This window comes from Mercenaria mercenaria, chromosome 10 (assembly GCF_021730395.1).
Source record: "Mercenaria mercenaria strain notata chromosome 10, MADL_Memer_1, whole genome shotgun sequence".
In the NCBI taxonomy this organism is placed as follows: Eukaryota; Metazoa; Mollusca; class Bivalvia; order Venerida; family Veneridae; genus Mercenaria; species Mercenaria mercenaria.
The window spans coordinates 21,294,982-21,313,304 of NC_069370.1; the positions used below are offsets into that span (position 1 = coordinate 21,294,982).

The 18,323-nt window shown below is 33.7% G+C and overlaps 1 protein-coding gene across 4 annotated transcripts in view; it reads left to right on the forward strand.

Annotated features, from left to right (window-relative positions):
• LOC123559693 (zinc finger protein GLI3-like) overlaps positions 1-18,323 on the forward strand; it is a 127,250-nt gene that overhangs the window by 6,975 nt on the left and 101,952 nt on the right. For all 4 annotated transcript variants that reach the window (XM_045351713.2, XM_045351711.2, XM_045351715.2 and 1 more), the window contains exon 2: positions 7,608-7,681. The gene's annotated coding sequence lies outside the window, so the exon portion shown is untranslated. The remainder of the gene's footprint in view (positions 1-7,607; positions 7,682-18,323) is intronic.

Sequence of the window (18,323 nt, forward strand, 5' to 3'; positions counted from 1 at the left end):
AGAGCTATGTCACCCAGGTTGAATAATTCACAGTCAAGAAGATATTTGAAAAACCTATGTTATATGCGAAAATAGCAAAATGATACAAGTAATGTAATTCAAATACATGTCTAACATTATCATCATTTTAAGATGTATGTTAGCAAAATATAAAATGAAAAAAATAATATTGATCTACGTTGGAATTCGAACTCACAAAAGTTAGATTCTAGAGCCGTCACGCTTACCGCTGTACCATGGCGTCTAATTGTGGAAGAGGCAGTCATTTGAATATATATTATAAAAATAAGTTATAAAAAGGTAGGGTACCCCTTTACTGTAGTGGTTTATTCCAGTAACCTTTCAAATCTATTAATAAAAACGACAGGTCACTCCTAAATGCTAGTATAAGAGTGTGATTTTTTTTCTAACATACAGTTGAAGTTGTTTTTTCAAACTTAAGTGCGTTGGAAAAAATCACATTTTTTGAAAATATAACTTTTCTCTTTTTAAAATTAATTTTGGAAGAGTTATGGAAGGGGTGGGGGTGATGGAGGATGTTTAATAATTAAACACAGAAGAAAAAGCATTAAAAATATGACATTTATTTCACTGTTTCAAAAAAAAAAATGACATTTTTTTTTTCATGTGGCAAGGCAAGTGGTCAATAAAAAAGCCGATATTGCTTCTTGTTGACCTTATCAAAAAATTACAACATAATTTTATTTTTTTTTATTGCAGATAAGGAGTTCGGAAATTACTTTATGCAGGTAGTTTTATTACTGAGTAAATATATTGGGGACAGTTAGAAAACTTCGGATTTGAGTATCACAGGAGGGGCAGGACTGGACCCTTAAGGGCCTTAGGTTTATTTGTTTAAATTAAAAAGTTCGAATTTGTTGTTTGGATTACCAGTCAGTCTAGGATTATCCGCAGTCAAGCATTTCCTGTTTCTGTTCTAGTCCGGTAAATACACAAAGCAGGTGTGTGTGGGGTTGGTTTTTTTTTGTCTTTTCGATTGTGTATTTTGTTACATTTAATTGTATCACCAGATTTTCTTGTAGCATTTGATACATTTCTTATGTTGTACTGCAGATGTTGACATTTATATGATTTTTATCACAGCAGTTTTAGGTTTTAAAATTTTATTTAAATTAAGTGTCACTTAATGCGATGACAAGTTTTTCTTCTGTTATTGAATACTTTTATATACTATTCTTATATCAGTTTATAACAAAAAAGTCAAATTATAAGATATTTAATTGGTGAATGCACCATCTGCAACAGTTTTTTTTTTTGCGTTATTAAAGTTGTGTTAATTTTATCTTATTGCCTACATAAAATGCAATGAAATATAAAGTACAAAATTGCGCATGTTCAAATGGCTAAAAAATGTTGAACCTTAATTACAGCTTGAAGATATTTTAAACTAAACAAAAAAAAAGAAACTTTTAGAATCAACTACAAATAGCATATTTACGTATATTAGTATTCCAAGTGATTTGATAAATTTCAGCTAGTCCAACAGAAGTTTGAATTTTTCTCATAAATTATATGTTCTCTGCGAGTACACTGTGGTTTCACACAGACCTTGAAATATTCTTAAATTTAATTCTAGCCATTGCAAATTTTAAGTGTTCTGAAGTTGCTGAAACCCTCAAGCTGAAAAAGTTTTACTTTAAATTGATACAAATATCTGCAAGAATTTCACCAAAATTCACTGAAAAATGTTCAGTCTACAACTTGCTTTGTGGGAAGAATAAATTTAAAAATGAAATTGAAAAAATCAAGGTAAGTTGAAAGAAAATATTGTATTTCCAATCCCCTGGTGTGCACCAGAAGAGATTATAAAAGCAGTATATGGCCATATTTTATATAACAGCACCATTGGAAATAGTTGATGAAATTTGTATGTACTAATCTAAGACTTTTAAGACATGGTTTTAAGAAAAAGTTTATGAAAAAGTTAGAAAGTCTTTGAATTTTGTCTCCTATGTCCACTGTTAACAAGTAAGTGGCAACTTCTGTATAATTTTGAACATAAATTAAAAGTTGTGTGAATTATAGATAATGCAGTCTTTTATTGAAATAGTGTATTTCTTTGTTTGGTGGGCTTTGAACGTTTGCCCAAGATTATAAAGCTGAGTTTTGAGCCCAGTCTATAAACAGTAACATCTGATTGGCTGTTTTTGACTGCTATTTTGGTATTAGCCAATGGGAAGTCAGCATTCTGAGACTGGCCTCTATGCCAGGATTGGTTCTTTCAATCACTTGGTCTTGTTTGAGCAAAGCATTGTTCGTTGTCTAGACAAGAATAACAATGATATATTGAATAGTGAAAATGGTATATTAGGCACTAATACAATGGAAATGTGAAAAAAAAGCATACTAGGCTAGACAAGAATTAGAAAGTACTAGGCTAGACAAGAATTAGAAATTTATAATGGAAATGTGAGATAAGTGCACTAAGCTACACAAAATTTGGAAAATTATCATGGAAATGTGAAATTATTAATGCATTGGGCAAGTCAAAACTTAAATTATATCAAAATGGAAATGTGAAATTATTAGTGCATTAAAGCAATACAAAGGAGAAATTTTAGTGTGCCAGGCTAGACAGGAATAAGAATGCCGTAATGGAAATGTGAAATAAACATACTAGGCCAGACAAGAATTAGAATGTTGACATGGAAATGTGAAATAAGTGCACTTAGGCTACACAAGAATTAGAAAGTTTTTATGGAAATGTGAAGTTACTAATGCACCAGACAAAACAAAAATTAGAATGTAAAAAATGAGAAATTAGTGCACTATAGGCTAGACAAGAATTAGAATATGGAAATGTGAAATTAGTGCACAAAACTTACATTGGAAGTGTGAAATTAGTGCATGAGGCTTAGACAAGAATTAGAATGTTTTAACGAAAATGCAAAATTATAGTGCATGAGGCTAGACAAAAATATTAATTACAGTAATGAGAAAGCTGATATCATAAATTGTAATTTATATCCATTTAAATCTCATTTACATAATATTAACATGGTTTTGAATTGTCTCCAGTAAGAATGTGACTTTTAATACGCTACATTCATGTGTTTTTTCACCCAGGTTCTCGGTGATATGATTTAAAGCATGACACTGCATTATTTATCTTTTTTTTAAGACTTCTATGGTGTTTTTTTTTAATATTAATCAAACAAAAAGTACAGGTAGGTCAACTATTTTTCAGCAGTATTTCTGTAAGTTGATTACTATGTAGTTCCTTAATTTCTTACCAGTACTAGCTTTCTTCAGCTTACAACTGACACGCATCTTCTTTAGTCTGATGATGTTCAAGGAAATCAGTTGTCTTGCTTATAGGGAATATTTATGTTTTGGTTTTAGTGTTGATATTCCCCACTTGTGAGTGTATCAGACTGCATAATGCTGAAGCTTAAAGCCATTCTCATGCTTGTGTTGTTTCATGCATCTACATTTTGCATATCACCCTTTCAAAAGTTGCTATAATCTTGCATATAAGTATAAAAGAGCATAACTAATGAAAAAGGAAGGAAAAAAGAACAACAGTATATATTTTAAGACATAAAAATCATGTGAGTATACAACATACGTCAGGTCTTTTGTTTCTAAGCTTCTGACCTGGTGGGTGCAGTCAGACACTATATTTAACACTGGTTAACAGACAACAAAGAAATTATTTAATTCAGATGTTGTCAGTAAGTTTATTAAAGCATGAAACATTTTTTTTTAAACATTTCCAAGTTCACTTGTCTGGGTCACATGTACTATACTGCTGGACAAAAATTTTATGGATCAAAAGAAAACTTTTTTTTTTTTTTTTGCAAAAATGTCTTTCATGTTTCACACAGACCTTGAAAGAATCACATTAGCATTAACCTATGATAAGAAACCAGAAGAAGTAGCAATTGCATTGATTGAAAACTTCAATTTTGTTTCCTTTTTGAAGCATGGTAGTCAAGTATTCTGCATTCAGACCACAGAGTCCAAGGTTTGAGACCTGAGTCTCACTGGCCACGGTTTATTTCTGAGCTGACGAAGCTGAATTCAGAAACAGTGACTGGCCTCTAAACATTCATTTATACTTAAACCACCTGAGATCCTCCAGTACAATAGGAAGAGAATAGGTCTATGAATCACAGGGTTATGAGTTCAATCCCTGGGCCAGGCATATGTTTTTTGTGATGATTGATAAAAGACAATGTCATAGTATCTGAAATTATTTGTCCTCCACCATTGATTCATTTAGGGAAGTAAAAATGACTGTTACATGTGGAGAAGAGGTTAGTACTGGTAGAGAATGCAGGAAGATTAGTTAGGTTAACTACCTACTGTTACATATCTGAAATACTGTTGAAAAATGGCACTAAACCCAAAACAAAACAAAGAAATCACTTCGGAACCTAAAGCTTACCTTGGTCATTTATGTCCTATGTGCTTAATGTCTATATATCGTGATTAAAGCCCTATTTGAAGCAGGTCCATGTGGCCACTATGGTTATACCTCACATCACTTTCCTTTCACAACCAATCAAGGAATATAGAATTGTCTCATGTGAGAAATCAGTTCAGAAGACTTATGAAAGGTCAGTGGTTCTACACTCCAATACCTGAAATGATGCCCTGTGATTGGGGGTGGGTAAGGAGATCTTCTACCACCATCACAAGCTGAATAGATTTAAGTCCCCATTATATAAAATCTCAATATATATTAAGTTTTTAGCTTGACTTTTCAGAGAAAAAGTAGAGCTATTGCACTCGCCCCGGTGTTGGCGTCGGCATCGGCATCGGCTTTGCCGTTGGTTAAAGTTTTTGATAAAGTCAAATATCTCTGTTACTATCAAAGCTATTGACTTGAAACTTAAAACAATTATTAACTATCAAAGTCTACACCAGGAGAAACAATCCCCATAACTCTGATTGGAATTTTGACAGAATTATGCCCCTTTTTAACTTAGAATTTTTGGTTAAAGTTTTTGATAAAGTCAATTATCTCTGTTACTATCAAAGCTATTGACTTGAAACTTAAAATACTTATTTACCATCAAAGTCTACACCAGGAGAAACAATCCACATAACTCTGGTTTGAATTTTGACAGAATTATTCCCCTTTTTTTAACTTAGAATTTTTTGTTAAAATTTTTGATAAAGTCAAATATCTCTGTTACTATTAAAGTTTTTGACTTGAAACTCAAAACAGTTATTTACTATCAAAGTCTACACCAGGAGACACAATTCCCATAACTCTGATTTGAATTTTGACAGAATTATGCCCCTTTTTATTTTAGAATTTTTGGTAAAAGTTTTTGATAACTCAAAACAGTTATGTACTATCAAAGTTAGCCTGGCTCCCCGGCTGCATGGTTATTTTTTTTATATAAATACTGCAAGCAAAATAAGAAAATCTTAAGCCTCTAAAATAGCACATTTTATCTGATGGCTGAAACATGTTCGGAGCAAGGGGCAATAAAAAATGTCAATGTAGAAACAACCTGCTGGAGTTACTTCCCTCTTAATGAATAAACATATATATGTAAATAAGAACAAACATAGGGACGGTAGCCAGTCTATATCAAAGTCTACAACAGGAAACACGATTCTCATAACTCTGATTTGAATTTTGACAGAGTTATGTTCCTTTTTTATTTTGGATTTTTTTTTACTGGCAAACCTCTAATTAAGAGTCAAGCATTGAGAAAAGTCGAGCACGCTGTCTTACGGACAGCTCTTGTTTTGACGGTAAAACCTCAAAAAATGAAAACAGATAAATCATCTGAACACTTACCCTGCTAAATTTCTGTAATGAACTTGTCCATCTTTCAATTTGGGCAGTACCATTAACTGTTAAAAAGGGTACTTACCAAAATGATACAGGCTGAATAGCTAAACAGTGTAGATCATGATCAGACTGCATGGATGTACAGGCTGATCATGGTCTACATTGATCACAAAGGCAGAATCAATCGTGCCAAGCATGGGAAGGGTTAATGATTTTAAGTAAATTTATTTGGAGGAGCGGGTAGTATCAAACTGATGAACAGTAGTTTGCGCTCATAGTGGTCATGCCTCACGCTAACAAATTCACTTTTAAAAAGACTTTTTTCATTGTCAACAAATTTTTTACAGGAAGTGTATTCTCTGTGCCCCAGACATTGGTATGCCTTTTTATTAATTGTTTATTAATTGGTATCAAACAATACATGAACATTTCGTGTCCTAAAGCTATTACAACCATTAAGGCCAAAAAGACATTGTATATTACTCATAACTTTTCTTTTAACGAAAGATATTAGATTTTTAAAGGATTTTTTTTTCTTTTTGAGATTTTGTTTTCAGATAAGTTTGACAAAATTGTACAATGCTTCTGAGTGAAAGTTATAAGGGATAGAATAAAAGATTTGATTTGATCTTAAATGTTGAGGTTTGGAAATATTTTGTTATTTTTTAATGATTTAAAATGTCCGTCTTACCGAGTGGAATTGATTTCAAGATACTCTTTACATTTATATTTAGCTATATCTTAATGGCTGCTCCCTCATTAATTGAAGGCTGAAGGATTAAATGTAATTTCCCTCCAAATTAAAAAATAAAGGCTGCTCCCTTCATGAATGATTCTTTTTTGTTGTATTGAACGGAAAATATTGAGGCATTTATTTCTTAACGCATATTTAAGGCTACAAACTGTAATTATTGTATTTTGATGAAAATATTTCTTCATACTTGACTGATAAAATGGTAATAAATTTTGTACAAAAACAGTGATTTAAATGTTTAAAACTTTAATTGTGATCTAAAGTACTTTTGCGTAGTGATTTTACAAAAGCTATAAAGCTATGTTCAAAAAAACAATTTAAACATAATAATGATTTATATGCTTTTTAAAGTTTTGTTGTTTTTTGGTAACTGATTTAGTCGGCAGTATAACATTTTAATGGATGTTTTAGGTGAGCACGGGTAGGTTGTTGAAAGAAAATTTAAATATTTAGTTGTATTTTATGTGATGAATATCGGTGAATTTATTTTATTTACTTGCTGGTACCAGGTCCTTCATGTTGTTTTCAGGCTGAATGTAATTTTAAAACAAACTAGCTTTGAAAAGGCATTGAAGAAAATGCGTTCTGCCAAGCATGGAGAGATTTAGTTTTCACACTGTCTGGCCATCTTTCTTAAAGGCTTTCCAGTCTTCTCTCTGGTCTGTCCCTTTTGAAACCCTTCAAGGACGTTTATGAAACTTTGTTGGAATGTCTATCGCTTGAAGATGACATGCAGAACCAGTTCTGCCAACTAAGGTCAAGGTCACAGCTGAAGGTCAAACTTTTGAGCCTTGGATTTTATGTCGAGTTATACAACCTTGGACATTAGGTCAAGAATTTTATCCTTGCAGGGGTCCATCCTGCTTTGATTATTTTTCAGCTTTATCCTGTATCTTACATTTGACAAACTGAAAAATACTCCGTTTTCAGTCAGGGTCTGCAGGTATAAGATGAGTTTGGAGACCAGCCTGAAATCTCCATCTTCTGATTGGCTGTTTCTTGGCATAACCATTAAATTGACCAATGGCAGCATTGCATTGTAAGACTGGATTACAGCTTGAAATTTTATTTTTACAGATTGTTTTTGGCATGATGTTCAGTTGGAATAAGAATGCTTTCGAAGGACGTTGAATAAAGACTTTAATATAGAGGTAAGTGTCTTTGTATATAGAATAAAAGGATGCTAATGTGACAAAGTTGCTCTGCCTTCAATTTTTTCTTTAAGGAGGAAAAGGAAAACAAGAAAGAAACAATAGCGGGTCTTGACACAGTCTTTAAAAGCAAGTCATCCTACAGGACGAGCAGGCTAGAATTTTTATGCCCCCCTTCGAAGAAGGAGGGGTATATTGTTTTGCAGATGTTTGTTGGTCGGTTGGTCTGTATGTAGACCAATCCGTTTCGGGATGATAACTCAAGAACGCTTGGAACTAGGATCATGAAAGTATATAGGAAGGTTAGTCATCACCAGCAGATGACCCCTATTGATTTTGAGGTCAGTAGGTCAAAGGTCAAGGTTACAGTGACCCCAACATTTAAACTATTTCCAGACAATTACTAGAGAACGCTTGGGCCTAGGATCATGAAACTTGATAGGGAGGTTGTTCATGACCAGTAGATGAACTCTATAGATTTTGAGGTCAGTAGGCCAAAGGTCAAGGTCACATTGACCCGGAACATTAAACCTTTTCCGGACAATACCTTGAGAATGCTTGGGCCTAGGATCACGAAACTTAATAGGGAGGTTGATCATGACCAGCAAACGACCACTGTTGATTTTGAGGTCAATAGGTCAAAGGTCAAGGTCACATTGAACCAGAACAGTAGAACTTTTGTTTACAGTGAGCAAATAATTTCTGTTCCTTGTGCAATTACTGAATGCATCAAGGGGGGGCATTTCGTGTTCGATGAGCTCTTGTCACTTGTCCTGTTATAATTTGTCCTGCAATTCGTTGATTAAAAAACCCATACTAATAGACATTGTCTGTTTAAAAGTCCGCTGAAAACCATACATAAGTGAATCTTGCTCAGGACTATCGAGTGTCTAGCTAATGAGATCGAAATGCGGTACCATTGACTGTGGAACGGGACAGATTTTAGAGTTGCAAACAATAAACCAACTCCAGTTTCAGATCTTTTAGCTATCCTGGTTCTGGACTGCTATGTTTTGATTGGACTTGTTATATTTTTGTTAAAAAATCATACTTGTCCCAAAGGACGAATGCTCAGCAGGTTCCACTTGTTCAGAGGCAATACTTTGAGATGGTGAGTGGATTTGTTGTGCCCTGAAAAGAGAGGACTTTTATGCAATACATGTAGGACTTTATTCTTTGTTTCAGTTAGCATCTGAGGACATTACAGAATTTAGCCGTACGGGCTCAGAATATACTTTGAAAACAAAAATCTGAAATTTAAAATCCTTAACAATATGAAGTCCTGTTGACATGAAATATTTATATCAAGATTTGGTCCACATGCAGGAAAGAAAATCTGGGTACAAATAAATTTACTCCCACTGGTTTATGAAATTCATTTGTGATGGATCAGTTTATATTTTTTTCATTGATCAATAACCCTTAGCCTGTTGGTGGCAAGTGATTTTGCCTTTGCGACCAGTGTAGACCAAGATCAGCCTGCAGGTCCACTTTACCCTGCTAAATTACTAAAATGGACTGCTCCATCATTCATTTTGGGTAATACCATTTTTTATTTGAAGGGGTGTTCACTGACAATTTACTGACTGAATAGCGAACAGTGCAGACCATGATCCACCAGCACAGACTGATCTTGGTCTGTACTGATCACAAAACCTGAATCACTTGCCACCAGCAGGCTAAAGGTAAAAAAAAGTTGTACATTAAAATGACCAATCCCAAAACAAATTTTATCTTTTGTTCATATGACGAAAAATTACATCCATGCAAAATTTGCATAGAAACAAGTATGTTTGCACACCATGTCCTACTAAGGTGCAAGTAGGTATTTTGGTTCACATAAATTTTGCTTAAGACACCAGTTTTTGTATTCGAATACGCTTCAATATGATTTCACAGTAGAGCTAAAATGAATGCGAAAATGATACAAACATAAATAACAACACTATATAATATTTAGCAAAATAATATTTAGAATAAACATGGTGCATCTCATTTGTCAAAATCTCGGTGATCTTGCTTCATTAGTTACGTCTGTGCAAAATGAATTATTACTGTATCAAAACTGTTTAACAGCTATAGTGTAAGTGCAATGTGTGTGTTGTGCACAATTTAGTTATATCGTGTAGGTAAATGGGTAACAAAATTCTCTACAATAAGTCTCCTTTTCGCTCAAAGATGTTTAATCATAAACTGCGTTTGTTTCGCTGTAACCTTACACGATGTTTTACCACCTTCAAATGTAAATGACGCTCTTTGTCTACAAACAGTAGTCTATTACCACTGACATGGAAAAAAGTAATTTATGTCGGGCACATGCAATGTGCACGCTGCCAAAAACCATGTATCGGGTAGCTGTAATTACTTGATTTGCAGTAAATAACGGTTTAAAACTCCAGATAGAAGGCTGGAAAGCTGATCGAAATGATTAGAAAACAAAATGTTTATTTCTGTTATAAACATATTTCCGATGAAGAAAATGAACGATTTCATCACGTTTTTTTGACGGAGAAGTTTTTGTGCCAGAGTTGCTTCAGTTTACAAGATGAAAGTCAATGAGAAAAGCCACTTGTACTGAAGTTAGATGGATATGTTTATACCAGGTCTAACCTTATTTTAAACATTTTTTCAATGAGTCAGTTACATTAGAAGGGCATTTCTGTTCTGTACCTTTCACTTTGGGATGGCAAAAGTTACTGTGAAATGAAAAATTGTAAAATAAGCTATTTCAGTAAGTTGAGATGATGGAATTATCATACCCTTTCTTTTCATAGTTCAGGACTGTTATAAAGTTCTTCTACCTGATGATACGTGCTTTTCTGTCACTCGATAGCTTTTTTTAAGCCAATAAAAGCACACTTTTCCAAATAATTAAAGATGAAAATTAAAAAAAAAAAGGTATTTTCTCCATGTCTATGTATTCAGATTCCAGAACTTATATCTATAACATATATTTTTTTATCTGGAATGCATCTTTAATATAAAAAATACATGAAAGAAAAAAGAAAACATAAAAAGGAGCCAGAAGTATGGCCATTTGATGGTAATTTTGAACATTACTGGGGCGTCATACCCATAAAACCTAGTTACCATGCTGACTTAGATATTCTCAAGTTTCAAAGAAAATTGAAACCATATGCCAGTAGCCTGAGTTTTTTCATAGATATTTTAAATAAATCCTATGTATTTTATCACCTGTCTTGGTGTAAGGCCATGCTGTAGTAATTATTAGATTCATGTAGGAATATTTTATGCAGTCATCACAAGTTCTTAACAGTTTCTGATACCTAAAAATTTCAAGTTTTATATATAATGTGTTCTTTCTTATCAAAATTAAAAAAGAACGAAAAGTTGCAAATCCTTAGCTGTATCAGTTAATTGCTTAGACGATATCTTATTATGCCCCTGGCATCTATATGTATACTGATGCAGGAGGCATATAGTGATTGTCCTGTCCCTCCGTCCGTACGAGTTTAACCAAATGGGACCGTTTCGTCTAGCATCAATACCCCTTACTAGAATGACTTGATACTAATGCAGATGTAACCTGTGACCATTCCTCATCTTCAAACATTACCTGATCTCAGTTTGACCTTGACCTTGACCTCGTTTTGGACTTAGATTGCTTCGTATCTACAAGGATGCCACCGGGGGCATCAAGCGTTTATTGAACGCAGCTTCTTGTTTTCTTCTCTGTGGACTATATTCCTATTAATTAAAAACAAAAAATAAGGAGTGTTTGAAATTCTGATAGCTTTTTGAAATACTTATTTAATTTTACTGCTGATGTATATTTTTTTCAAAGTGCAAAATAATGGGCAATTATTGTGGTTGCACTTTTAAAGTTTTATATGCGTGCATTAGTACTGTAGATAATTTTATGCCCATGTGCAATTTTTATGCATGCATATGTATATATGTATCAAATTTCCTAATGTAAAGATAAAAGAGACTTGTTGTATTCTGTAGTTTTGACTACATTTCATACATATTTATGTATGCATTGTGCAAGTTTGGAAAAACATATAGGTGGAAGCATGTAATGTACATAATCACTATAAACATACATGTAGCAGCAAACTTAATTGCCTATACAAATATGAATTTTTGACTTAATATGCATGAAGTAATTTTCCGACCCAAACAACAGCCATTAATTTCTATTTCTTATATATCTATTTTCCTTATTTTTAAGATAAAACTCCTCTTAACTAATGGACCTTCGAGAACCTTGATAATATTTTGCTTGGCCTAAATAGGGTGTACATAAAAAAATGCATATCAGTATAGGAAGGAAGAAGTGGTTTGAGATTGCACAGAGGAAATTCTGCAGTCACACTTCATTAGTATGAATGTAATTTGGTTAGATAAACCCTCATTAAACAGCCAGTTTCCCACATTGTGAAACATTGCATGAATAAACAGTGATAATGTTGTGGGGATGTACTTAATTTCTATTTTTTTGCCTTGAATTTTTTTCTGGCAGTATATCTTTTACATCTAGGGTCAGGGGAAGGGAAGATTCCTTCTTGATTGTGAGAATGCCAGGCAACAGTAAGTGCCTTTTTTTCATTATGTCCATTATTTTATCATATACTGCAGAGTGTAACAGACTTTAAAGTTTTACTGAAATTACTTCCCTTGATAAGCAGGTTAAACCTGAAAATACTTTTGTCTGTTGTGAAATTGACAGGCCTAATGTTCATATTTTAATGAATGTCCGTTGATTTTGTAGTTGTGGATCAGAACATGAAAATTCAGGACTTGAAGTCCCCACAAACAGGCAAAGTTTCCATTCCTTTTTCTTGATAAGATTCATATCTGAACAAAATAGCTTTTTAGGGTAAAAAAAAAACAACATTGTATACCCACAAATGATAATCACAGTGTTGTCTTCAAACGGCATGCCTGTAGGTTCCATCCAACTCAGCCGAACAAGCAAGGTCTTACACAGGGAACTGGGGCATTCTGGGTCCACCTCTGCCTTTGAAACTTGTTGAAAATAACTTGGCTGTTTTTGGTACTGGAACTTGGCCAAACCATGCCATGTCACAAGCTTGACAAAAACCATGTTACAAGCTTGACAAAAACCATGTCACAAGCTTGACAAAAACTATGACACAAGCTTGACAAAAACTATGTCACAAGCTTGACAAAAACTATGTCACAAGCTTGACAAAAACTATGTCACAAGCTTGACAAAAACTATGTCACTACTAAGCTTGACAAAAACCATGTCACAAGCTTGACAAAAACTATGACACAAGCTTGACAAAAACCATGTTACAAGCTTGATTAAAACTTTGTCACAAGTTTGACAAAAACTATGTCACCAGCTTGACAAAAACAAAGTCACAAGCTTGACAAAAACTATGACACAAGCTTGACAAAAACCATGTTACAAGCTTGATTAAAACTATGTCACAAGCTTGACAAAAACCATGTCACTTACTTGACAAAAGCCTTGTTACAAGCTTGAAAAAATAATGTCACAAGCAACAACTTTACCTTTCTACAAATTAAGGTCATGGTACACAGTACTTAAAAATACTTTATACAAAAGCTTCCTATGGTATCTAACCTATTACAACAAATCATTAAGGTGTTATTTTTCAGTGCCAGGGTCTGGAGCTCATTATATATTCCTATATTTCTCTACAGAACCAGGGTGCAGCTGTCAAACTAATGCTTTCTCCAGCACAAAAATATATTTCTAGTTCCAGCCCTCTGGTTTTCAGATTTTGGATGAGTCAGAATTTTTTTCCAGGAAGGGTGAGAAAAAATGCCAGTTTATGTAACTTGATCTGAAGAAAATGGGAAGAAAAACAGACATAATTGAAAAAATATACCATGAAGTACTTGTAGTTTAGTCTTAGGTTTATGGAATAATTTGGATCTTCATTTGCAAGATACTGTTGACATAACATGCATGATTTTAGACATATTTTTTTGTTGTTGTTGTTGTTGAGTTTACCATCATTCAACACAGTTATAGGTCATGTTGCAACTTTCCTGCAGCTGTTGATAGTGGAGGAAGACCCAAGGTGCCCCTCCATGCATTATTTCAATACGGATAGGCACCTGGGTAGAACCACCAACCTTCTGTAAGCTAACTGCATGGCTTCCACACTTGAAGAATTCAACGCCCAGAACGAGACCCAGTCCACGTCGGTGAGGGGCAAGTGATTTAAAGTCAGCGACTTTTACCACTGACGGCCCCTTAAATTTTGAATTTTTACATGCAGCATACATCTTTGTAGCTTTTCTGCAGTTTCTATATACCTGTTTTTCCATTTGTTTTAGAAACAGTGCAAGATATTGCCCTCGATATAGTCTTTGAAAAGAAATTCTAGACTTTGGTATTGTCTGTATTAAATTGTCTGTATGAAAGAAACTTGTACAAAAAATGTAATCGGGCCACAAAAAATGTAATCAGGGTACAAAAGTAATGAAGAAATTGCCAAGCTGTTTCTTACAAAACTTTTCAAGGGTTATGCAACAGACGGATTTTAAAATAAGTTGTTTCACTTTGGCACATTACGATCAGATCATCTATATTGCCATTTGGCAGGAACAGCACATTCTCTTTAAGGATGTAAAGATGTTTTACATTACGCAAAAGTAGAATGTTGCATTTATAATATACGAGAATGTGAAATGGAATAAAATATGGAATATTAACAATGTTATTGGCAATTTACTGATTTTTTTTCCTAGATTTTTTAATGAGCTGAATGGTTTTCTGAGTGGTTAAGAACATTTTGGCAATAGAAATAAGAACCACTTGGTGCCGAGGAGCATTTATTAGACGTCTTTATTAGTGTTCAAACATATTTCCTTTCAATCGTCTAAAAGTTGAGAGGCCTGGTGTAATTCATCGAAAATCAGCACCACATGCTTTCAAAGGAAGTTTGCTAAGCTGCTGAGGTAAGCAAGAAAATAAAATGGCTGTTAATTGAGTAATGATTGATCCCTATCAAACAAATTGGGGATTTGTTTTTAAAGACATGATACAATGTAATAGTTGTAAGTGATAAAAGGGAATAAATTGATGACCATGAGTTTCTAAAAAATTGGAATAAAGTAGAAGAAAAATATATAATTGATATCACATTATCTTAAAATCTTATTCTGTTTATCTGTAACTAATGCTTTATATTTGTTTTGGATATATAACGAATAAAAGTGCAGGGTAAAGAAAAAAATATTGAAAAAACTTTGTTTGCGGTAATATGACATACCTGTGAAAATCATTGTGACCTATTTTGTTTTCTGGCCAGTCAGATGAAAATTTTTTTTCCCCTTATATGATTATAATAATGCAACAAAAAAATCTCTATCTTCCTACCTACCCACACAAAAAACTTTGTGTCGCGTTACTGCAAACAATTTTTCAATTAAGGCCTAAGGAAAAAAAGCTTTTAAAAGTCTCAAATAGAGCATTAAGTGGATTATGATTTGAAAACTTATTTGAGTATCTAAGAAAATCCATATAGTTACACAAAAAATACCTGTTCCTAAAAATTATTACATGCTTACCTACATCTTAAAAACTCTAGGTATTGACTTTACAAATACATTTAGAATGTAATAATTATGCCTGAATTTTATGAATGTGTTGCAATATTCTGACTTTTGATACCTCAGACACTTACTGAAATAAAGAACAAAATCATCAACCAAGGATGAATAATAATAGAATACTAAAACTAAATAACATAATATAAAGATTATCTAAATTATATTACACCATTGTTACACAAGGAGAGAAACTACGGTTCTAACCCCTTTCATACTGTTAGCAGGTTTTTAATTATTTTAACATAAACTAATGTCATAATTGAAGCAAATCATCAGTGATGTTGGCCTGGTGTTTAACCCCCTTTCACAATAAATGTTTATACAGGTCTTGTCTAATATAATTAACAACTGGTCAGTTGGCAGAGTAATTAGTCTTCTTCCACAAGATACAGGTTTCTTAGATACTCTACTTAAACTAGCATAAATGATTGGTAAACACAAAAGATATGAGTTAAATATATGAGCCGCGCCATGAGAAAACCAACATAGTGGGTTTGCGACCAGCATGGATCCAGACCAGCCTGCGCATCCGTGCAGTCTGGTCAGGATCCATGCTGTTCTCTTTCAAAGCCCATTGCAATTAGAGAAACCGTCAGCGAACAGCATGGATCCTGCGCATCCGCGCAGTCTGGTCAGGATCCATGCTGGTCGCAAACCCACTATGTTGGTTTTCTCATGGCACGGCTCATATGTTTTGCTTTTATAACTGTGTTGTAAAAGCATTAATGTTTTTCAAAAATGTATGTGTTACCTGATCTGAAAGTGTTCCTGGCTTCTGTCAACTGGTACTGTCAACCTTTTGTTCATATGTAAAAGACAACTTCCCCACACATCAGAAGTGGAGGATTTGTGACATCAGACATTTCTCTTCTGTTGAATTTTCTACACCAGAAGATGTAAGTTACCCATGACTGTTGAATGAATCTTTTGCCGAACCTACCATGGTAATCTTGAGGTTTTAGGCGACTGCTTGTATAAAGGCCTCCTTGGCAGAGCAATTAAGGTCGCTGGTTTCCAATTACTTCCCCCTCACTGATATGGATTTGAGCCTCAGTCTGGGCATTGTGTTCTTCAAGTGAGGTTGTTGGTTCTACCCAGGTGCCTGTCCGTGATGAAGTAATCTACAGAGAGGCAGGTGGGGTCTTCCTCCACCATCAAAAGTGGAAAGTCATCATGATCGTTGATTGTGTCGGTGAGACATTAAATCCAAATAAAAAAAACAAAATTATTGTTGATACTTTAATGAAAGAAAATAAGTGTTGTTTTATGCAAAGTTTAAAAGTAAATTATTCAAATTCATATTAAAGGGAGGTAATGCAGGTTGCTGTACTTTCATGATATAATATTTTAAATTTGTTGAATAATACAAGATAATATCATATATATCCTATAACTCCTTTAACTGTTTCAGTGTTGCAATAAATCAATCAAATACATATAAATATATACTTAATGAGAAACATGGGAAACTAAAATGAGAAAGAAAATACTTTAATATTTTGCACCTCACTAAATTTCATATAATCAATTCAGTTAAACTTTAATCACGGGATTCAGTCAATTTCTTAACAAACTTTATGAATATGCATTTTATATTTGAGTTTTTCTAACAGTTATTTGAATTGTGAACAACTGTCATTTAAATGGCTGTTGAGAAATCAGACACCTTTTTCAGTGAATTGAAAAATACAGATTTCGGCATTGACAAGGCTTCTTCAAGATTTCAACAGACAGTAAAGTTTTTTCTTCAAACAAAAGGTTATTTTTCTCTGTAGTAGGTGTTTAGAACCGTAATTAAAGGTTTTGTGTTTCCACACGCTATATTTGGGGACATGTAAGGTCTAAATGTATCATTGCCGTTTCACTAATCAAAGAAAAAGATGATTTACGACGTTCCTTCGCCAAGGAAGGTCTTTTGTCACCGGTTGTATATGGCTTTTGATTGATGTCCCACTGTGGTGAATATATTGTAGTGGTGTGTATGTAAAGAGCCGAAATGACTGTGTTCTTAATTGAAACCAATTGAAAAAATGTCTCGTCCTATTTTTTATTTGTCAAAAAGTTTTCCTTTGGTTTTTGTTCAGAACAAATATTTTAGTGAAAACCGAGTCTTATCAAAATTCATTAGCAAATATATTTTGTAATAATAATAATAATTATTGTATAATTGAAAAATGGTCTTTAGTGTGAAATTTGTAATTAAAAGGATTATCTTGTTGAGAGCATTATTATCTGTCTGAAGAATCAAACCCACTAACCCTGGTGATAACATACGGTGGTGTGCAATAAAGACAGCTTGGCAGGCTAAGTGGTAAAAACAGGCTGAAAGATGAAGTTCTTCAGCAGTATTGCAGTTACACATCCATGGCCTGAGTTAAGTTATCATTTGTTCCTAGATAATCTTACCAATAGAAATGTTTACCCCTAAGACTAATTGTATGTGACAACAGTTACTTTCTGACAAAAATCTGAGGTGCAGAAAAAACGTTTGCCAACAAGACTTGTATTTGACAACAGTCTTTTCCTATAAAGAATGTTTGCCCACAAGACTTGTATCTGACAACAGTTACTGACAAGAATCCAAAGTGGAGGACAAGGTTTGTATCTGACAACAGTTACTTTCTCACAAGAATTCAAGATGGAGAATAATGTTTGCCCACAAAGCTAGTTTCTGTCAACAGATTCTTTCTGACAAGAATCCAAGGAAGAGGAAAAATATTTGCCCACAAGTTTTGTATCTGACAAGTTCCTTCTGAGGTGAATCTGAGGTAGAGGAAGAATAATTTACCTGTAAGACTTGTGACAACAGTTACTTTCTGATAAGAATACAAGGTAGAGGAAGAATATTTGCTTTTAAGACTTGTATCTGACAACAGTTACTTCTGACAAGAATCCGAGGTAGAGGAAGGATATTTGCCCACATGTTTTGTATCTAACAAAAGTTCCTCTCTGACAAGAATCCGTGGAAGAGGAAGAATATTTGCCTGCAAGTTCTGTATCTGATGAAAGTTCCTTTCTGACAAGGATCCGAGGAAGAGGAAGAATATTGCCTTCAAGACTT